The sequence below is a fragment of the Papio anubis genome, chromosome 10, assembly GCF_008728515.1.
Source record: "Papio anubis isolate 15944 chromosome 10, Panubis1.0, whole genome shotgun sequence".
In the NCBI taxonomy this organism is placed as follows: domain Eukaryota; kingdom Metazoa; phylum Chordata; class Mammalia; order Primates; family Cercopithecidae; genus Papio; species Papio anubis.
In genome coordinates this window covers 47022624-47046838 of record NC_044985.1, presented here as the reverse complement: position 1 = coordinate 47046838, position 24215 = coordinate 47022624, and positions in this window count along the sequence as shown.

Sequence of the window (24215 nt, the reverse complement as noted above, 5' to 3'; positions counted from 1 at the left end):
GGGTTTCTCCATAGGCCAGAAACTACCAGATTCACAATGATCCTTATGTCGATGCATTTTTGGTTGGACCAAACAAATAAGTTAAACTTCAAATTTTTAATTTGTACACATAGGGTAACTGGTTTCAATTAAATGGGGAAATACATTTTTTTTTTAGGGTGAAAGAACTTAGTGCCTTAAATTTGAAGAGGCAATTATTTGATGTGGTAACAAAAGAATATTAAAGAAGTAACAGCTTATTTTGAAATTTCAAAATGCATTAATTTTATATTTTGGTTATTTGAAATAGAGTGGAATATTTACAAGTAAGATTGTACAGTCACATTAATAAATGTGATCGTTATGAATTTATATTAGAAAAACATACATTTAGATAAATTATTTTACATAAATTTCAGCAACACTTTGAAGCATTTTATAAAAATTTGAAAAAATTTCTTAAAGACAAGTGAATTGATTGTCAGATAGATCATCGTAATATTTTTTCCAATGTGCCATTAAGGAATTTTTATTAAATGATATATAAGATTACATACAAATTTATATTACATTAAGAATTTTTTTTTCAATCAAAGAAGAAGAATAAAACATTTATATTTCTGTGGAGAGCTGGGTTAATATAATTTTTGTGTCTCTGATTTCATTTAGATATTTTATATTTTTATTTGATTTTAGGATTTTGGTGGTTTTTTTTGAGGTTTCACTTAACGTATATATAGGGTTTTATTCCTTATTGTCTCTTTTCATTAGAGAAAAATCAAAGATTTATTGACTTATGAATTGATAATTTGGTATATTATTAAATCACTAATCTTTTCTAGATACAGCAATATTGCATGAAATTCATATTACAGTATTTTTATAAAATAACACAAAATGAAAAAGTGATTCATATAAAACTTTTGCATCACATAGTTTAAAAATATGCATCATTTAAAATGTAGACTAAAATTGTATTTTATTTCTGTATAGTCAAACAAAAGCTCTCTGAACGAAGATTCAGGAAGAGATTTCTTGAGCTTTGTCTAAATTCAAAGTGCCCTCTACTGTCAAAAAAGTGTACTGCTCAGGAAGAGAAAATGACAAATCTGAAATCAAAATCTAGACAGTGAGACACAGACAGAAGAAAACTACAATAGGTAATGGCGCTGCCGCTCAGCCCTGGGGCGATGCAGTTTGGAATGTTCCATCAGTAAATAGTTACGCTCCCCTTCCAACTTAAAAGTTACATTAAAATTATTTGGAACTTTATAACTATTGCTAAACTTTTATTTTCTTAGCCTTGCTTTTACAATGAAATTTTACTTTGGTGTCAACATATGGTTTACTGTAAAGACTCGAACAATGCATATTGTGGACTACCAGACTAAACTTCAAAACTATGCATACCCAGATGTGTTTACTCTTGAGAAGTATTATTTAGAGGTTCTTTATGTATATATATACACACATATACAACATTTTTATTTTTATTTTGGATTTTTTATATATATATCTAAAGAAAGAAAATATTTATCATTACAATGACAAAGCTAAATAATCAGTTGATTCAGTGTGTGAAAAGTTTTAAAAGATCATGTACACAAATAAGGTGTTGCGTATTTTGTTCATTAAAAAGGTGTTTAAGCATTATGAAGACAGTCTTAAACATGATCTGTGTGTTTAGGTGCAAGCGTGTTACCATCTTTTAATTAAATTCAGTGACCCAAAGAAAATTTTGCCATAAGAAATTCAGGCTATTCCACAATGTTAAATTGTATTTTGTAACATACTGAAAAGTAATGAAATTTAAGTTTTGTGATTCATATAGGCGAAAAATTTTAGAAATGTTTACTATGTTTTATCATTTTAAAAACCATAATATGTTATTAAATGGATATATGTTGATATAATGTTAATATATTGCAATATATTAACAATGAGAGACTTCTGATTGAATTGATAATTTTTATAATAATGTCAACAATTTGAAGTCAAATTAAAGAGGTTCTGACATAATTGAGGTATGGAAAAGGAAATGATTTGTCAAGTGTCCAACTTGTGTAACAGGTCTTGGTTAATTAGCTCCAGGAAATAGTTGGTCTGTATTTTAAGCAAAAGCAAAATAAAGATTTATATAACTTGGGGAGGGATTTTGTATAAAAATCAAGGGCTATAGATTTTATATCAAATAAATATTGAAGCAAGTTTTCAGTTTAATTGACTGAAATCTATTAAATTGATTGAATTGACACCTACATATAATACAAATATGTAAGATATTTCTTGCACTACACTGTATAAAATTTGACATCTACATATAATACAAATATGTAGGTGTCAAATTTTATACAGTGTAGTGCAAGAAATATCTTTCCTAGAGGAAGTGAAATTTAGTGTTTTAAATAAACACAAATAATGGAGCATGTTTGGAATCTATATGTTTATGTATCTGCATAAATAACAATCTATTTACAACTTGAGAGAATTTTAGCAGTGATTGTTAGGTGGGGAGGGCCTCCCTGTTTCCAGTACTTTTCTTCTCTGTTCCTCTTCAGTTCCTCTGGTTGACTATGAACTTTGCCCCACCCTAGATGTCCTTGCTGCCTTCTGTGAGGAAGAAGGGCATTCAACTAACACTCAACATTAATGCCTTCCTGATAGATGGTTGTAACTAGCAGGGGCTTTTGTATGCTGAGAAACAAACAAATGAACATATAAAGGAAAGAGAGAGGCAAAATTCAGCCCAAAGCGGTGGTTCTCTGGTGGTGGAATTTAGAGGCAATTTGGAGGAGAAAGTTGTTGGATAAAATAAATTATATGCCATTGAAGTTTAGGGTTGGCTTTACTGTCACAAAGAGCATGCCAGTCTTAATTGTTTGAAAAATATAGCACATCCAGTATACCTAAATATTTCCTCTGGCTCTTTTCAGTACTTTAGGTCAAATCAATAAACACAATGAACCTAATTTCTTCTGAATCATGAGTTCCCTTAATCAGTGCACAATTATTTTCCACTCCTTGAAAACGAACTTTCATTTGTAATATTAATCCTAAATTTAATAAAAATGTGCCCACATTACTAAAAGTCTAATGATACAGTGTATTAGATGGTCAACGAAAGGCTCTATGTTTATATTTCCTTTGTTTTTCAGAATCAACTCTTCTCTTCTAAATTCAGTTTAAGATAATCTAATTTATAATTAATGTAATCTAATCTATCTAATAATAGACCCTTGTTCTTGGGTCTAAGAACTCTTCCTCATCATGAGTTCGCTTAGGAAAACGTTAAATCAAGGGACTTGATGTCCTCTAACCAATGATGTGCCAAACTGGGCCCATGGGACTCTTTCCTTTGGGAATATGAATTTTGAGTTAAATGTTGTAATGATTTAAAAAGCAACAACATTGCCTTCCAGGAAAGACTGCTCTTTATTTCCTATTACCTGGAACATGGTCACTGCTTTTTTTTTTGACTGTGCTTGTCCAACTATCTCATACTTGCTGTGTGCTACACAATATCCTTTTGATAAATTTCATTTCTGCTTAAGCTAGGTTGTCATTTTCTTTTGTTTGCAATCTAATAAATCTAACTGACATAATGCAGTGTCTTTTTCAGGGGGCAATTTGTAGATTCATAGGTGACATTTACAGAAATTTCACAAATTTTAATTTCGAAGGATGGGAGCTTGGTTCAATCAGGTCCTTGGCCCAAGCCAAGTAACAAGCTTGCGCCATAGAGTGGGATATAGTTTTAAGCCTCCTGGTGGCCGCAGCATTACACTGAAGTACGGATTAATCACCCCCAATCTCATGATCTGCTGGGTTTTATGTTTAGCATGGTTGACATAAATTCCTATCTTCTTCATCCTTGCAATCTAATATTAGGAATGTTGATTTAGATTAAAAAAAGATGTATATAATGGAGTTAAAATAATTTTAGAAAATGAAATTATTATGACAGCATGAGATATTTGTAGTATATGTAGGTGTCAAATGTTATGCAGTTTAGTGCAAGAAATATCTTTCCAGGAGGAAGTGAAATTTAGTGTTTTTAATAATGGAGGGAACATGTTTGGAATCTATATGTTTATGTATCTGCATAAATAACAGTCTACTTACAACTTGAGAAGATGTTCAATGAAATTCCTCTTTTTCTTAAGATAATTGTTACAGATACAAGAAAGTATGAATTGTGGAAAACTGTCTTTCTTTAAAACATCAACTGTAACAAAGCATGACACAAGCATTTAATAAAGGCATTATTGTAGACTTTCTTCATTCCTGAGAACCAACAGAAAAATCTCAAGGGACAGATCATTAAATCTTCTTCCTCAGTGTTAACTTAGGCAACAGCTCAGGAGACATCTCTGAGGGTGCAAGATACTTATTAGAAGCATGTTTAGGAATTTCTGACTGTTTTTCAAAAACTACTTCTGCAGAAAACAACTGCATTGTTACCAAGCATTTCTGGAAACCATGTATAACTGAAGAGATTCAATTCATTAGAAATATGATAAATTATAAATGGTAAAGGTTGGAAAAGGCTAAGTTGTGGGTGATATATAAATTTAATATGAGAGGTATAATGTAACTATCAGAGATCACTTGGTATATATTACTTTATTATGTTTTATATTATACTTTTTGAGATAAGTCAATTACCACAGTATTATTTTATGCCTCACTTCCTTTACAGGGGAAAAAGCAGAGAAAAAATTTGGAAATAAAAATGTCTAAAGTGTGTTTTGTTTTCCTTTTTATCCTATTATCTAAATATTCTGATATTCATAACATAAACCATATTTATGAATCCTTCATCAACTATAATTAATTCCCATTACTTTTTTCTTCCAGGAGGAATTATTACTAAAGCCAAGATTTTTCTCACAAACCATTATCCTTCCTTGATCTGGCATTGTATATTTTTTTCAATGGATTCCAAATAATAAATATAGTGTCTTCTATTTGTGTACTGAGTCAGATTTAGTATTTTCATAATTAAAGTTTCACTTGCTTCTGTTAATCAAAAGGTGCTTCGTTTTGATTGGTAAATTTGTTTGACTTATTCAAAAATGAGGTTTAATGATCAGCCCAAGATAACCCACATATTAGGAGATTCAGTAGGCTTAAAGCTCACATCTTGAGACTCATAGCCTGGCAATTTTTGATTTACTCACTTATTTATTTAGTTTTTGACAAGTATTTATTGAGTACCTACTTAGATACTCTTCCAGGCACTGATTAGTACTGCTTTCTACCTGAAACTTTTCCTTGCCCGGGAGTAAAGCAGGCAACATTATTAGAGTGATTCGTTTCACAAACCACTGCCTCAGAGATCAATTGAGGCTACACCTTCAGGCAATCATTTTATGACTACTTGCTTGTAACTAATTCATAGGAAAGATCTTTTTTGTTTGGTTTTGTTTCAATTCTGTTCTGGACTGTCCACCTGGGCACGTTGGAATTGATGCTGAATATGATTTCATAAGAGCTAGGCCCAACTTTGCTCCAACCACTCTTAATCTCCAGACCCAGCTCTGAGAAACCTGAATGTGGGGCCACTTCAGTCTCCTCTCTCCGCTAGCCCTGATTCACCACGGCACAAACCCTAGCTTGTCTGGGAAAGGAGTTCTTTATCTAGAGCCAAACCACACATAAATCTATAATTCTGAACATCAGGAAATGCCAGCTGTGTAAGTATTCACATTCCCCCCTCCTTTTCCTTTCTTTATGCTTTCTTGCTTCAATAGGCTAGATTTTCATCCAGTTGCCTTTCCGTTTCCTTTTTTTTTGTTTTAAAATCTCTCCTTCTACTGACCTCTGCCATTTGAAAAATCATTTTTATGTGATGCTGGGCAAGTCACTTAGCCTCAATGAGTCTGGCTTTGTTACCTAGGTAGAAATAACTCTACTTGAAGAACTGTTGGGATTAATATATTTAAAAGTGCTTCACTTCATTCCTTTTACATAGTGGTGTGATTGGTGAGTGTCTTATGAAGATTGGTCTTCCTGGGATCCGTGGACAAAACCTGCAGACAGCTTCTAAGCTAATTTGAGGTTGGTATAATGATATCGAGGGTTCATTCTATGTAAACGACTTATTCTGTTCTACTACATTGTTATTTTAGACTTCGCATTTCAGCTATTCCTATAGTGTTTGCTATCCTATTATTGTTGTTGTCTGATTTTTAATTGACAACTTTCTCACATATTGAAAACATCAGTAACCAAGTAGCAAGTTGGCTATTATTTCCTCTAACTTAAACTTCTAAATTAGAGAGGGCAAGGCCTCAGTATTTTCAATTTATAATCACTTGCTAGGAGATCTTACCCTTTGCTCTAAATTCTTCCTATATGATAATAATTTCCAAATTTATGTCCCTTATCTGATCTATTTCCTAAACTTCAAACTCATATATCCAACAGCCTACATGACATCTCCACCTGGATGTCCAAGGAGCATCCCAAACTTGTATCGCTAAGTCTAAATTCTTGATACTTCCCCCAAAATCTTCTCCCTCTAAACTTTCTTTGGCTTAATTATGTAGGCCAAACATGTACAGCCAATTCTTAGATGTTTTTTACACTCATAATTTAATCTAATCTTTAAGTAAATCCTGTCAGTTCAAATTTCAAAATGTATCCCAAACCAGACACATTGATGCTACACACCTAGTCCACTCCTCCATCACCCTTGCCTCAACTTCTATAATACTCCTGGGGGGTGTCCCTGCTTTCAGTCTTGTCCCTCTGCAGTCTGTGCATCATAAAGCAACCAGAGGGGTATACTTAAAATATAAATTAAATCATATTCCTCTCTACATAATACCTTTCAAATGCTGCTTCTATTTAGAATCAAATCCAAAGTTCTTATGTGGACTCAAAAGTTTCTGTCTATTGAACAAATAATCTAAATTAATGAGAAAAACTCGTGCTTACTTCTAATTTATTTCTGACCACTCTCCCACTTTTCCCACTGGCCTCTTTGTATTTCCAGAAAAGCATTCCAACTAGTCCCATTCCTCTGATTATTCTATCTGCTTGGAGAGTGCTTTATCCAGATATCTATATAGTTCACATCTTTGCTTCATTCAAGGTTTTCCCCAAATATCACTGGCTTGAGGAAATATACTCTGACTATCCTGTACATTTTATTCAACCAGATATTTGCCCTTTCTGTCTCTCTTGCTACAATCCTTATGTTTTAGGTTTCTTTCTAATTATTTCATTTCCATTTGAAGAACTTGTTTTAGCATTTCTTTTAAAGCAGCTCTACTGGTGACAAATTATTTTAGTTTTCCTTCATCCTAAAATGATCTTATTTTGTTTTACTTTGTGAAGGATATTTTAATTGGATATAAGACTGAATTGACAGTTTTTTGGTTTTTTTTCAGTTCATCACTTTCTAAATGCTATTTCATTTTCTTATGGCCTCCATGGTTTCCAGTGAGATATCTGCAGCTATTTGTACTTTCATTTTTTGGTACTGTGTGTTTTTCTTTCCCCTTCTGGCTGAATTAAGTTTTGTTTGTTTGTTTTTGACTTTTTTTTAACTTATCCTGTTTGGGGTTTAGAGTTTATTAAGCTTATATGATTTGTAAATTTATCTTTCACCAAATTTGGGAAAGTTTTAGTCATGATTTCTTTATATATATTTTCTATACGAATATATTTCTCCTTTCCATCTGAGACATTTCTGATATGAAAGTGAGACTTTGATATGGTCTGGTCCCTAAGGCTCTGGTCACATTTATAAACTCTTTTTTAAACTTTTTAAAACTTTTTCTTTATATGTTTCAAAATAGATAATTTTTATTGCTCTATCTTTGAGTGCACTAATTCTTTCAATTCTACTATTGAACTCCTCAGTGAATTTGTAATTTTTTAAATCATATTTTCTACTTCTAAAATTTCTATTCGGTTTTGTTAAACAGCTTCTATTTCCTTGCTGAGAACTTTTATTTTTTCTATTTGCTTCAAGAGTATTTTCTCTTGTTTCTTACATCATTGTTACAAAGGGTGCTCTAAATTCTGTGTCTGATAATTTCAACGTATGAGTTGTCTTGGGGTTGACATTTGTTGATTGTGTTTTTTCTTAAAAATTGTTTAGGTTTTCCTGGTTTTATGTACATTGGGTAATTTTGGATTGTATCCTAAAAAATTTGAAAATTTTAAACAGGGAAATCTATCTCATTATAAGGCTCTTGGTCTTGTTAACATCTAGAGAATGTTACCTTTTCTTTCTTTCTCTCTCTCTCTTTTAAGTAAGCAGTCAATTCAGTGAGGTATAGACTTCAAGTCCATGATTTTTCTTTTATGGGCTCTGGTTCCAATATCAGATTACTTTCCAAAACCTGTTTCTGGTCTTCCCTGATTATACATCCATCACCCAGGGTTGAGTCTGGAACCTGTGCAGTGATTTACTCTGTAATTCAGTTTTTAAGTCATTGCTGCATTGATGCCCTTTTCTTTCATTCATGTACAGCTCAGCTTGGGGGTAATCTCAGAATTTAATACACAGATCCAAAAAATTCCTTTCTCCAGCTGCATCCTTTCAGTGATCCTGTCTCCAGTCTCTCTTTCTAAGGATTTCTCCTTCTGGTGCTCTGGAAAGAAAGCCGAGGTTTTAGATTTCTATGCTATTGCCCACTTTCCATTACTTGGCTGGCTTAGTGGTAAAGCTGCAAGACAAAGAGGTTGAGAGCCTCTTGAGTTGCCCCTGCTGCTGCTGCTGCTGCAGGTTATTTTTGTTCTTGGCTCTCACCTGGAGGAGGGCTCAGAGAGTAAAAAAAAAAAAAAAAAACTTTACTCCTCAGGTACTGCTATCATAGGGTGGGAATGAGGAGTGCTGCCTCTTCCTTACTGCACTTGTGGAAAGGAAAGTGTTGCTGCTTTATGGCTGCTCTGTTGTTAGTTCTCACCTGGTATAGGGCAGCGAAAGTCAAAAGGGATTGCCACTGCAGCTACCACAATTACAGGCCAGTGAGAATATGGAAAGATGCTATGATTCTCTCATATGAAGTCTCTTTGCACTTGTCCTCTATCTGCTTATGTCACATTCTATGCTTCACAGCACAGGTACACACTAACACAAATACACACACACATACACATATACACACACGTAACATAGGAACAACTGAATACTGGATGGTAGCAAGAGTACACAAGGCCTGCTTGTACTTCCTGACAGGATGTCTAGGACGATCTACTTTCTCATCTTCCTGTGTATGTACTTGAGATTTTAGTGGGAAGATAATCATTTTTGTCTTTGGAAATGCTGGGCAAATGCTTTTCTCCCCACTGAGAACTTAGAGAAACTACTGAAAGATAGGATTATGGACTTAGAGTCAAATAGGAGAATAAAAACGTAAGACTTTGGATGTGCTAGCAGATCTAAAGTGTCTGTATAGGAGACACAATTACAAAGTAATGATTTCTCTAGGAAAAAAACCAGTGGTTATGCTGCTGAATAGTGGAATTGAAAAAAGAATGTGGCTGAGAAGAGGCGGGCATAAGCAAAACTGCCAAAATATGCTTTTAAAAAAATGAAAGGCCATCATTTTTCATATCTGAGCAACCAGGCTAAGACTTTTCTGCAACATCCCTTTTCTATGAAAATAAAAACTTTTAAAGTTAAGTAGTGTTCTCCCCTATAGGAAACCTAGTGAGTTTTGAGTTAGTCCTCTTATAATAAAATTGCACATATCCAGCTTTCCTGATTAAATTAAATAATGACAGAAGTCCATTTTTTAAAACATTGAGATATGGGGGGTTGGTTACCCTTTCTGTTTTCTTTCCATTCTGTGCTGTCTATTGCTGAAACTGTAGTGGTTTCCTTGGAGACTATTAAAGAATGAAACTTGATTGGCTATATTGGCAGAAATATTGTCAGTGGACATTTTGAGAAATATTTACGTATCAGCTGTACATAAAAGAAGAAATGCTTAACACATAGGAGATCTGTTTTAATTGCAGTATGAAAAATCTCCTTGATAAACTAAAATTAGAGATGGGAACAATAACCTAGTAGGTCATCTTGTCAATCATCCTGGCTATTATTCATTTAATTATTCTCTTCCTTGTCTGGTACAGTTAAACTAGTTTCATTCTTTTAGAATATTTTTCAACTAGACGATTTTAAAACAATTTTCTATATATTCTATATCTTTCTCTTTTTAACCAATCAGCCTGCAAGATTATCAGAAGGAAAAGAAGATGTACAAAGAATGACTCCCTCAATTCCCTTCTGATACACAAAAGAGGATAAAAACAAACAACAAGCAAAAACCTTAAATGTGCACGCTATACAATGTTCTCCAAAACCAGAAGCACTCGATTCAGGTTTATTTATAAGACAATGCTGTAAAGCAGAGGACGGAATCAAGAGGTTACTACACAGGAACCACTTATATTTAAGGTTACAGATTGGGACTAAGGATTCAGTTCTAGCTGCCTCTTAATTTGAAAATAGATAACTAAGAAGACTTGTTTCATAATTTTATTTCAAGATTTTGACACAATATTTTTACTGTTTTCTGCATGTCAATTTCATTCCAAAAACATATTTTCAGTCAAGAGGAAAAGGCCATCAAATTTTTTTCTTGAATAAAGAACTGCACCATTTATTGATAGGTATATATTTTTAAGGGGGGATACAGCAAAACAAATGGCAAGGGATATTTTATCTATGCTTGATCTTAAAATTGAATTCTACAGAGGACTTTAATATGCTTTCTGCTGTGTACATTTTGCTCACTTAAGTCAGTTTTTAAATTTAATTCAGTAATTATAACAGAATAACTGATGTTCCTTACACTGACCTAGGTGCAAACGGAAAAACGAGGGCTCTAAGACAGTGACCTGAAGGAGATTTAATCTAGTTTGGTAGACAATGAAGACAAGGGGAGATGTAAAGTAGCATGTGATTAATTTTAAAAAATCTGTCCAGGTGTGTGATGTCCCCCTTCCCGAGTCCACGTGATCTCAGAACTTAAAGTATAAAAAAAAAAAAAAATAATCTGTCCAGATGAGCATATTATTGTGGCCAGACTGCAGTATAGTTAGAAGTCATTATGTAATATTAAAATAGTAAAAAGGAGACAAATGCCTAACTACATAAATTGTTCCAATTGGTATTCTTTGGACAAAATTTACTATTTACTCTCAGATAATAATTTTTATATACTACGGTGGTTTATAGGTTGACATACTATATTGTAAATTCTGTCTCATTGAAAACATTTCATTCCCTGGATGTTTCTCTCAATGCAGAAATATGGTTTATTGGAATACTTTTCTAGTATTTAGAGCTGTTCATAAAAATAGAATGGGCAGGAGGTAGTGAATTCTTTGTCACTGGAGGTGTAGAGGAGGGAGTGAAAGACCACTGCTGAGAATGTTGTAAGGATATTTCATGGTTTTGATAATGGCTAGAATTGATGACTTCTGATATCCTTAAAAAATCTGTGACTTCATGAGATTATGACAGTCAATGACATGCTATGACATTCAAATAAGGGGGTCTTCATTGTGAACTAGAATAGTTTGGGAATTCTCAGGCAGATAGGAACCATAGGCTAGGTTTTCAATAACAGGTATGATTTAGGTAGGCGGAGGAGCAGTGTAAGACCATTATAGTGAGAAAGTAAGAAAAAAAAATAGAGGAAAAAAGAGAAGGCACAAATGAGCTTGGCATCTTTGGAAACAATGAAGAATTTGGCCTTACTAGATTGTAAAATTGATGCTGGGAATTTAGAAGATATCAAATCGTGCAGATCAAATTCTGAAGAGCTTTTGGTACTAGGCACTGGGCAGGTCAGAACTTATTTTATTTAGCTACTATAGAGCTTTTGGATTTATGTCAATATTAGGATAACCTGTTGATATATGTAGTAGAAGGGAGAATAAGATAGATATGTAATTTAGGCATTAGATAAAGATCTAGTCTTAGAGGATGCCAGTAAGAACAGAATCTGTGTACAAATTATTTTGAAATGATTCCATTCATGTTATCTGATATAGAGCAATGAACATAGACTATTATTCCTCTTCTCATCTAGAGTCAAAAAATCCAAAGGTGAGTATCAATTGCACTGTGACACTAAAATCATCCTTTGATTATGTGTATTAGTGAGGATTCTCCATAGAAAAAGGGAAGAAAATGAAGAGAGAGGGAGAGAGAAAGAGACTGATTTTTAAAAACTGGCTCACACAGTTGTAGTGGCTGGCAAGTCTGAAATCCACAGGGCAGACTGACAGGTTGGAGACTAAGGTATGGGCTGATGTTGCAGCCTTGAATTCTGAATTCCCCAAGATAGCAAGCTGGAAATTCTCTTTTGCTGTGAAGGTCTTCAACTGATTGGATGAGGCCTGCCCATGTTATGGAGAACAATCTGTTTTACTCAAAGTCCACTTACTTAAATGTTAATCATATCTAAAAAATACCTTCACAGTAACATCTAGACTGATGTTTGACCAGACAACTGGATATCACAGCCTAGCCAACCTGACACATGAAATTAAACATCACAACACGTAACAGTATAGGCAAGAAATGACTTGCTGTTTGGCATTGATGAACAACCATATTTGTATACACTCACACACAGGTATGTGTATAGTTGAATACTTATTAGAAAGAACTATAGAAACATGATTGGTGGGAGTCTGTTCTCTCTAAATATCCATAACTGTAGTTCATTAAGACATGACTTCTAATAGCTGGAGTAATTGATACAACAACAGGTTAAGCCCAATATAAATAGCACTTTTAAACTTACTTTAAAAAATATAATACAGAATAACAGGAACCTACTATATACTCCCCCCATCTCATCCCACCTCCCAAAAGGAAGCAACTAGATTCTCTGTTCTGATAATTTTCTACATTCTCTGTGACGTGGAGAGGCAGAAAAAGATATTTCACATGGGTTTTCCAGTATTCCACTCCATGGTAATTAGAAATGCCACATTTTTATTGCTTTTTTCATCATATCTTCTGATTATCTTTCCTTACTTAATTGAATTCAATCCCTATATATACACACACAAACTTTCTCTTCCATATTTTCATTACTTTCTAAATTTCTTTATCTTCACAGTTGAATTTTTAGGCGTAATTAATCATTACACTTAATAGCTAAAGCTTTAGAATGGCTTGCTCTGACAACAGAAAAAAAAAGACTTACTTGGCTAAAAGTTAAATTCATTGATATTCTTCTTTAGTCACCACATTTAGAAAACCTAAGAAAAGTAGAGAGTGAATTTTGCATATGAAGAAGTAATTAGATTATTACAACTTAAAAAAAATCAAATTAGCATTGTTAGTAGATTAAGCTCTAGAGATACATCTTATAAACAAGCGGTTTGGGGTAGATCATTCCTTCTTAAATCTAACTAGAATTATTTTCACACACACACACACACACACACACACACACACACAGAGCAGAAAGGCAATACAAATGGTAGTATTCAATATAGTGACCTCTGGGCAAAACAAACAATTTACCTTTAAAGTAAAATTTGCCAATATGGAACAAAATTTGATATTACACAATAAGATATGCATCCTTGAAGAAAGCATTGAATTTGTGATCATACTAAGGGAAAATGTTCTGAGAAGAATGTATATTCTGTTGATTTAGGGTGGAGAGTTCTGTAGATGTCTATTAGGTCTGCTTGGTGCAGAGCTGAATTCAATTCCTGGATATCCTTGTTAACCTTCTGTCTTCTTGATCTGTCTAATGTTGACAGTGGGGTGTTAAAGTCTCCCATTAGTATTGTGTGGGAGTCTAAGTCTCTTTGTAGGGTCTCTAAGGACTTGCTTTATGAATCTGGGTTCCCCTGAATTGGGTGCATATATATTTAGGATAGTTAGCTCTTCTTGTTGAATTGATCCCTTTACCATTATGTAATGGCCTTCTTTGTCTCTTTTTATCTTTGTTGGTTTGAAGTCTGTTTTATCAGAGACTAGGATTGCAACCCCTGCTTTTTTTCGCTTTCCATTTGCTTGGTAGATCTTCCTCTATCCCTTTATTTTGAGCGTGTGTCTCTGCATGTGAGATGGGTCTCCTGAATACAGCACACTGATGGGTCTTGACTCTTTATCCAAGTTGCCAGTCTGTATCTTTTAATTGGAGTATTTAGCCCATTTACATTTAAGGTTAGTATTGTTATGTGTGAATTTGATCCTGTCATTATGATGTTAGCTGGTTATTTTGCTCGTTAGTTGATGCAGCTTCTTCCTAGCATTGATGGTCTTTACAATTTGGCATGTTTTTGCAGTGGCTGGTACCAGTTGTTCCTTTCCATGTTTAGTGCTTCTTTCAGGAGCTCTTGTAACGCAGGCCTGGTGGTGACAAAATCTCTCAGCATTTGCTTGTCTGTAAAGGATTTTATCTCTCCTTCACTTATGAAGCTTAGTTTGGCTGGATATGAAATTCTGGTTGAAAATTCTTTTCTTTAAGAATGTTGAATATTGGTCCCCATTCTCTTCTGGCTTGCAGAGTTTCTGCTGAGAAATCCACTATTAGTCAGATGGGTTTCCCTTTGTGGGTAACTCGACCTTTCTCTCTGGCTGCCCTTAACACTTTTTCCTTCATTTCAACTGTGGCAAATCTGACAATTATGTGTCTTGGAGTTGCTCTTCTCGAGGAGTATCTTTGTGGTGTTCTCTGTATTTCCTGAATTAGAATGTTGGCCTGCCTTGCTAGGTTGGAGTTCTCCTGGATAATATCCTGAAGAGTGTTTTCCGACTTAGTTCCATTCTCTGCATCACTTTCAAGTACACTAATCAGATGTAGATTTGGTCTTTTCACATAATCCCATATTTCTTGGAGGCTTTGTTCATTTCTTTTTACTTTTTTCTCTAAACTTCTCTTATCACTTCATTTCATTTATTTGATCTTCAATCACTGATACCCTTTCTTCCACTTGATCGAATCAGCTACTGAAGCTTGTGCATGCATCACGTAGTTCTCATGCCATGGTTTTCAGCTCCATCAGGTCATTTAAGGTCTTCTCTACACTGTTTATTCTAGTTAGCCATTTGTCTAATATTTTTTCAAGGTTTTTAGCTTCTTTACGATGGGTTCTAACATCCTCCTTTAGCTCGGAGAAGTTTGTTATTACAAATCACCTGAAGCATTCTTCTCTCAACTCATCAAAGTCATTCTCCGTCCAGCTTTGTTCCATTGCTGGTGAGGAGCTGCGTTCCTTTGGAGGAGAAGAGGCGCTCTGAGTTTTAGAATTTTCAGCTTTTCTGCTCTGGTTTCTCCCCATCTTTGTGGTTTTATCTACCTTTGGTCTTTGATGATGGTGACATACAGATGGGGTTTTGGTGTGTGGATGTCCTTTCCGTTTGTTTGTTTTCCTTCTAACAGTCAGGACCCTCAGCTTCAGGTTTGTTGGAGTTTGCTGGAGATCCACTCCAGACCATTTGCCTGGGTATCACCAGTGGAGGCTGCAGAACAGCAAATATGCCAGAACAGTAAATGTTGCTGCCTGATCCTTTCTCTGGAAGCTTTGTCTCAGAGGGGTACCCAGCTGTATGAGGTGTCAGTCGGCCCCTACTGGGAGGTGTCTCACAGTTAGGCTACTCGGGGGTCAGGGACCCACTTGAGGAGGCAGTCTGTCTTTTCTCAGATCTCAAACTCTGTGCTTAGAGAACCACTACTCTCTTCAAAGCTGTCAGACAGGGACGTTTAAGTCTGCAGAAGTTTCTGCTGCCTTTTGTTCAGCTATGCCCTGCCCCTAGAGATGGAGTCTACAGAGGCAGGCAGGCATCCTTGAGCTGCAGTGGGCTGCACCCAGTTCGAGCTTACCAGCCGCTTTGTTTACCAATTCAAGCCTCAGCAATGGCAGATGCCCCTCCCCCAGCCTCACTGCCACCTTGCAGTTCCATGTCAGACTGCTGTGCTAGCAGTGAGCGAGGCTCCATGGGCATGTGACCCTCCAATCCGAGCCAGGCGCAGGATATAATCTCCCAGTGTGCCATTTGCTAAGACTGTTGGAAAAGCACAGTATTAGGGTGGGAGTGTCCCGATTTTCCAGGTACTACAAACCACTGCTCAACAAAATAAAAGAGGACACAAACAAATGGAAGAACATTCCATGCTCATGGATAGCAAGAATCAATATCGTGAAAATGGCCATACTGCCCAAGGTAATTTATAGATTCAATGCCATCCCCATCAAGCTACCAATGACTTTCTTCACAGAATTGGAAAAAAAGTACTTTAAAGTTCATATGGAACCAAAAAAGAGCCCACATTACCAACACAATCCTAAGTCAAAAGAACAAAGCTGGAGACATCATGCTACCTGACTTCAAACTATACTACAAGGCAAAACAGCATGGTAATGATACAAAAACAGAGATATAGACCAACGGAACAGGACAGAGCCCTCAGAAATAATACCACACATCTACAACCATCTGATCTTTGACAAACCTGAAAAAAACAAGAAATGGGGAAAGGATTCCCTATTTAATAAATGGTGCAGGGAAAACTGGCTAGCCATATGTAGAAAGCTGAAACTGGATCTCTTCCTTACACCTTATACAAAAATTAATTCAAGATGGATTAAAGACTTAAATGTTAGACCTAAAACCATAAAAACCCTAGAAGGAAACCTAGGCATTGTCATTCAGGACATAGGCATGGGCAAGGACTTCATGTCTAAAACACCAAAAGCAATGGCAACAAAAGCCAAAATTGACACAAAGGATCTAATTAAAGAACTTCTGCACAGCAAAAGAAACTACCATCAGAGTGAACAGGCAATCTATAGAATGGGAGAAAATTTTTACAGTCTACCCATCTGACAAAGGGCTAATATCCAGAATCTACAAAGAACTTAAACAAATTTACAAGAAAAAATTAAATAACCCCATCAAAAAGTGGGTGAAGGATATGAACAGACACTTCTCAAAAGAAGATATTCATACAGCTAACAGACACATGAAAAAATGCTTATCATCACTTGCCATCAGAGAAATGCAAATCAAAACCACAATGAGATACCATCTCACACCAGTTAGAATGGCAATCATTAAAAAATCAGGAAACCACAGGTGCTGGAGAGGATGTGGAGAAATAGGAACACTTTTACACTGTTGGTGGGATGGCAAATTAGTTCAACTATTGTGGAAGACAGTGTGACGATTCCTCAAGGATCTAGGACTAGAAATATCATTTGACCCAGCCATCCCATTACTGGGTATATACCCAAAGGATTATGCAGTAAAGACACATGACACATATGTTTATTGTGGCACTCTTCACGATAGCAAGGACTTGGAACCAACCCAAATGGCCATCAATGATAGACTGGATTAAAAAAATGTGGCACATATACATCATGAAATACTATGCAACCATAAAAAAGGATGAATTCATGTCCTTTGTAGGGACCTGGATGAAGCTGGAAACCATCATTCTGAGCAAACTATAGCAAGGACAGGAAACCAAACACTGCATGTTCTCACTCATAGGTGGGAACTGAACAATGCGAACAGTTGGACACAGGATGGGGAGCATTACACACGGGGGCCTGTCGTGGTGGGTCGGGGAGGGATAGCATTAGGAGATATATCTAATGTAAATGATTAGTTAATATGTGCAGCACACCAACATGGCACATGTATACACATGTAACAAACCTGCACATTGTGCACATGTACTCTAGAACTTAAAGTATAATTTAAAAAAAAGAAAGGAAAGGCACACACAAAAAAAAAAGGAAAGAAAAAGAAATATTGTTGACAGTATGATCTGCTTAAACAATAAGAACAACAAAAACCTGTCAGTCAATTTCACTTCTCAGAAATTTATTCACTGAATCTTCATAGTAAAATGATCTTGGTGATAACTAAAGCGTCAAGAATTGTTAGTTTCCTTCCCTCAAACACAACAGTGTAGCAAGTCATTTTATGATAATCATTTTTCTTTTTTAAAAGAAAATAACATCAGCAAAATAAAATTAATCAGATTATTTACCTGTACCACAGAGAGAATATAAGGATTAATGAGTTAATTATTGTGAAATATTAAAACACTTTGATAGATATCTGAATAAAAAATTGGAATAGTTAGTTATGGCTTTGCTAGAATGTCTCAGTAATCATAATTACATTTTAGTATGGACTTCTTTTATAAGTTAGTTACCTTATATATATTTTTCCTAGTAAAAATTAAGCTTGTGGCATAATTTGGCACCAGAAAAAATATTTCATAGAACAAAATTAACTGAATAAGACAATGCCAAAAATAACATGCTATTGATTACCTCCTGATAGATGATCATTTTCTCCTATTAACCTAGTAATTTCCTTGTCTATGATTGTGATTAGATGATTAGACAGGAATTATATAGATCAGTGAGTGCTTCTTAAAATGAGACATATTTGTGGGCATTTGGATATTCTGTCCTTAAAAGATATACTTAAAAACACTTTGAAACAATTTGATAAAAATAATTAAATGAAAATGAATAATAGTTATTAACTTATAAAAGTGTAGTATACTTAGTATTTATTTAGTTGAATGCAATAGGAAAAGACAAGTTAAGCCTGGACAGATAAAAGGAGAAAGAGAGGAGCAAACAGCCAAATAATTCAAGGGTTGGAAAGACCTGGAGAGGTCATGAAGGTTACCACCTTTCTGGCAGGACGACACTGAAAACTACTAAGCCAGTGAGAATGTAGCCTGGTGTTGAAAACAAAACAAAACAAAACAAACTAAGCTATAAACTAAAATTCTCTGGTATGAGAAATAGCTTTGGGTGTCTTCAATTTCCCTTATTTTATCCTGGCAATTAAAAAATGTATTTTTGTTTTAATATTACTCTTTATTAGGCATTGACTATCTTGTTGTAAATGTACCAAGTATATCCTTCTATACCATTCATTTCATTGGGTAAATAAAATAAGACCTTTGAGTTCTGAAAAATTGGCTTCACATCTCTCCTGTTCATATTGGCTCTTTGATACCTATGCTCTGGCAGGCTTTAACAAGTTTTTAAAATAACTTGATAATATTTTCTAGACAGAGGAGGGCTAGGCATCCTTTGGTATAGGTGTTACTAAAATACAACAAAGGTGATTTTCGCTGACACACTGATACTTATTAGCACCTCTTTTTGCCTTACTTTATCTTTCTTCTCAACTTTCTCACAGCATCTTCATTCTCTCTGCTCTACCTGCCCCAATTCACCCTCTTGTTTTCTTTTTCGTTCTTTTCTTTTTTCCTTCTGCAAATGTTACCTTATCATCAGCAGATATCCTGTTGGCACTTAGGGTTAAAGATGTTGCCTACAAAGTATGCTCTGCAGAATCAATGACATTGACATCACCTGGGAGCTTATTAAAAATGAAAAACCTTGAGATCCACTACAGAGCTTCTAAATCAAGATCTGCCTTTTAGCAAGATCCCCAAATGATTCATATGCACATTCAAATTTAAGAGGTGTTGGCTAGAGCACCTACATGTCCAAGAGATATTTCAAACTCCACAAGTCTCAAACAAATCCACTGTCCACACTCTCCTTCTCCTTAGGTAAGACTGTCCCTTTCCCTGCATTCTCTATCCAAGTGAAGAACCATGGATTCATTGGAAACTCAAGTCAGAAAACCAGTGAGTCTTTCTCGATCCCTTTCTTTTCCTCACTACACATGTTAAATATGTCACCAATCTTGTCATTTCTATTTTCTAAATAGCTTTTAAATATTTCCTCAACACATCCTCACAACTGTCACGTCCATACACCCCATATTTCTCACATGGTCTTGACCATAGTCTTTTAGCTATTCTCTCTGCTTCTAATCTCATTTTTCTCTAATTCCATCTCCATGTTAATGGTAGGTTTTTTTTTTTTTTAAGTTAAATCTGATGTTAGCTTTGCCACACTCAAAAATATTTTCATGATTTCTTTTATTACAGAATAAAATTTGATCTTGTGTAACTTTTTAAAAAGCTTTATTTTTCATTAACAAGTAATAATTGCATATATTTGTAGTGTACAAAGTGATGTTTTGATACATATGTACATTGTGAAATGATCAAATCAGGCTAGTAAACATATTCATCACCTCAAATATTTATCATTTTTAAAAGAAGAAAGATCTCAAATAAGCTAACATTATACCTGGCATAACTTTTTAACAGACCTCATCTCCCACAGCTCCCCAACTCATTCTGTATGTTACAGGCAGAGCCAATGACTTGCATTTTCCCAAATGTTTCATATTACTTGGTGCCTCTACATTTTTATACACTTTTTTCTGGGACTGAAATACTCTTTTCCACCCAAACTTGTGTACCACCTGAACCAGATGCAAGTAACTCTTGGTTTGTAATGCTATCTCTTGTCACCTTGCCAGATTCACTACTACCAAAACACTTATCACACTATATTGCAGTGATTCACTTACATCTCTACTCTGAAATGAACTAAACAGCTAAAGGAAATCATATATTGAACTTTTCTCAATCATTGATAATATGGTAGATGCTTACTATTATTGAATTGATAAATATAGTTGTTATATTTGAAACAAATGCTATAAATAAAAGTAATTGTCCCTATGACCAGAAACCATGCATTACTTATACAAAATCTTTTGTTAAATATATTGGGAAATTACTAAATTTCATGTGATAGATAACTGTTATGGAAATGATGAAAAGCAATATGAGAAATGAGTGAGATTGTTCTTAGACTTAGGCTCTGGAACAAAAAATCTATTTTAATTTATGACTTGCATTAAGATCAAATAAATAAATACAAATCAATCTATAAAAATGTGTGTACAGGTTTTTATGTAAGCATATATTTTCATTTTTCTCAGATAAATGCCCAAGAGTACAAAAGAAAAAATTGATAAATTGGACCTTATCAAAATTAGAGAACTTTTGCTTTGCCAAATCCCAAGTAAAGATGATGAAATGAGAAGCTAGAGACTGGGAGAAAATATTTGGAATCACATATTGGACAAATAACTAGTGTGTAAAATATATAAGAAACTTTCAAAATTGAATATTAAATATCAAACAATCCAATTAGAAGATGGGCACAAGGCATGAACAGATATTTCACCTAAGAGGATACACAGATGGCAAGTAAGCCCAAGAAAAATATGTTTCACAAAATTAATCGCTAGGGAAATGTCAATTAAAATTACAATGAGAACTGGCTACACACCTGTCAGAATGGCTAAAATAAAAAATAGTGACAACATCAAAAGCTGGCAAGGATGCAGAAAAGATGGATTACTGATACATTGCTTGTGAAAATGTAAAATTTTATAGTCACTCTGGAAAACAGTTTGGCAGCATCATATCATATCATATCATATCATATCATATCATATCATGTCATATCATAAACATCCATATCAGTTTTTAGGAATAGGCTGTAACCATCATACAGAACATCAATGTCAAAAAAATTCATAGATAAAAAATAATGTAACTTAATGGAGTGACATTTAATATCTGTGTATTGTAGATAGTAGAGCACATTCAGTAAAATAAATCTGATGTGCTGGTATTGAAAATATATTTAAGTTCACGTAGAAACCACAGAACTGAGCAATAAAATGATTGATGAAAATATGAACATCAATAATGTAAGTGATGGTGTTGTACAATCTATAAAGCTAGGAATGCTGAATATCTCTGCTATTATTTATTTCACAGAGTCATTGTGAGAATCAAGTGTGGCAATATATGTAAAGTCACTTTGAAACTGGAAAAGTAATATGAACATATTAAATATTAAGAATTATTTTGATAATATTAAGTTAAATATCAGTACCTGGAGATTCAGAATAACATTTAAATATTAATATCTGTTAATTTCTCTTTAATATTCTCATTAATCTTTAGAAACTCTTTATAAACTAATAATTGTAGTCAATTTCTTTTACCTTAATTAAGTGTAATATTATTTACTTTTAAAATGTGATAAATTTTCTGGTTATTCTGATGTTATAATGCAGATTCGTTTTTTGACAAGTTTAACATTATTTTCTCACATCACTGAGACCAAACAATTCTTTAACCTCTCAGAAATATTCTTTCTTTTTGATTGCTGTAGATGTTACCCTAGTCCTAGCCATCATCATCACAGTACATAATCACATTTTAGCTGTTCACTTTCCTTGTGGCCTCTTTTTCTCAAGTCCTTTCTTCTAGAAGGTGCTCAAATTCACTGTTTTCATTGTTTCATGTAATTTTAAATGACTCGCCATTACAGCAAATTAATAACACAAGGAAAAATATATAAACTAAGTGTAAGAAGCAAGTGTATTCATCATTTGTAGATTATACAATTTATACCAAGAAAACCTAAAACGAATAATTCATATTTTAAAAACTTTCAGTTAATTGCTTTTCTATAGGACATGTGTTGGGGGAAAAAAAAGGCACTTTAAAATGGACTTCCAACATCGAGGTGCTGCACTAGAGGAGGGAAAACTGTTTTTTTCTTAATTTTGTGCCTCACTTTACAGACTGAACTTTGATGAAGTTCCACTTCTGTCTGAGGTCTCATAGATTCTCTTATGAGAAAATATCCACAACTTCTAACATTTATAATTCGTAAATCCTGTTCAGTAAATATCATGACATCTCTTCAACACCTTTGTGCCTCACTGAGAAGACATATTTCCTCCAAAGCTCTCTGGGTCTCATGCATAGTTAGTATTTATAATCTAGCAGCTGGAGGAGTTCTAGTTTCCATTTCCAAAGAAGGTCTTTGGATCCTATTTCATCTTTACAGGACCATTTGGGTGGGTTTCTCAGAACTAATATGCCCTGAAATCTCTGTCTCTTGTCAGATAAAAACTTTTTGCTGCTTTAAAATGATAGTTTTGTTTGGTTTTGTTTTATTGAATGCTTTCTTAACTTTGACCCACCAAAGTTGCAAGAATCATAGAGTCCTAGATTCAGCCTGGACATCTCAAATATTGCTGTGGAATTCAGTAAGACTCATGAAGTGAATTAGTTTAGTTTACCTTCCGGACAGAAAATTGAGTTTGGGGAGCACGGCAACCTCTCCTAATCAGTATTGGCTATAAAATGGCTTCTAAGAAATGGGATCAGTTACTAGTATGTCTGCCTAAAAGTGTTAGAAAGGAGATGGTTTCTCTGAAGTCTAGTTGAGGCAGTAAGACATAATGAAAAAGAACAAGGGTTTAAACTCAAGTAAACCTAGTTTTATCCCAGCTCTACTTCTTATGAACTGTATGGTCCTATCCAAATTCCTTAACCTTTCTGAGCCTTAGTTTGTTTTGTTTTGTTTTGTTTTCATTTGGAAACTAGAGATAATAGTTGTACCTATCTCATAACTTATTGTGAAGACTAAATTAAATATATAAAACACATTGCATGTATTATCGGGAATGTAGGAAGTGCTAGGTTTTTTTTTCTATTTATGTAAGTCTGGGAAGCAGAGCCAGTATATAACAAATAATTTTGACAACTGGTAAAATTTGAAGGCCAAAGAGAAAAGCTGCAGAAATAAAGTTGAGGTGTTAAAGGAGTGATCAGAAATGATCCCCTACTTCAAAGAAAAATAAATACAGTAAATAAATGGGATAAGGTGTTAATGGTTGTTTAAAAAAATGTTACACTAACTTCAGTTCCTTTTATGCACAATTTGGTGTACTGAGTAGGTCCTGGGACATGTTTATGAAACATTGGCATACAGAGGGATGATAGATGTTATAAACACATCACCTTGACGTTTGTATATTTCTGGTTTGGGTGTAAATCCTTGAAAATTAATTGTTTTCTACAATTAATTTTGAGCTTTCTATAGTGCTTCATGCGTTGAGTACTCTTCTTTGCACATCCGTGCAATCTGTGACTACCTAAAGCTAAAATGTATATTTTTCCCAGGTGGTTTACAGGAGGCTAGAACAGTCTAGTAAAGAGGAGTTAGAGAATGTACTGATCCAAAGTTTATTCAGCTACCTGATTTAAAAAATACCAGCTATTTATCTTAAGGGGAACAAGCTTTTTAATTCTCCTTCATTATAATCTAAAAAATGTTTTACCATATGTTTCAAAAGTCTAACATTGCTCTATTTACTTTCCTAGACCCTGATCTAATTTATAGATCATCCTACTCCAAGACATAGATATTAGTTTGAGGTTTCCAGAGAAAAACTCTAAAGAGGACCTTTTTAGTGAATGGTAGTTTCCTCTTTTGATACAATTAGC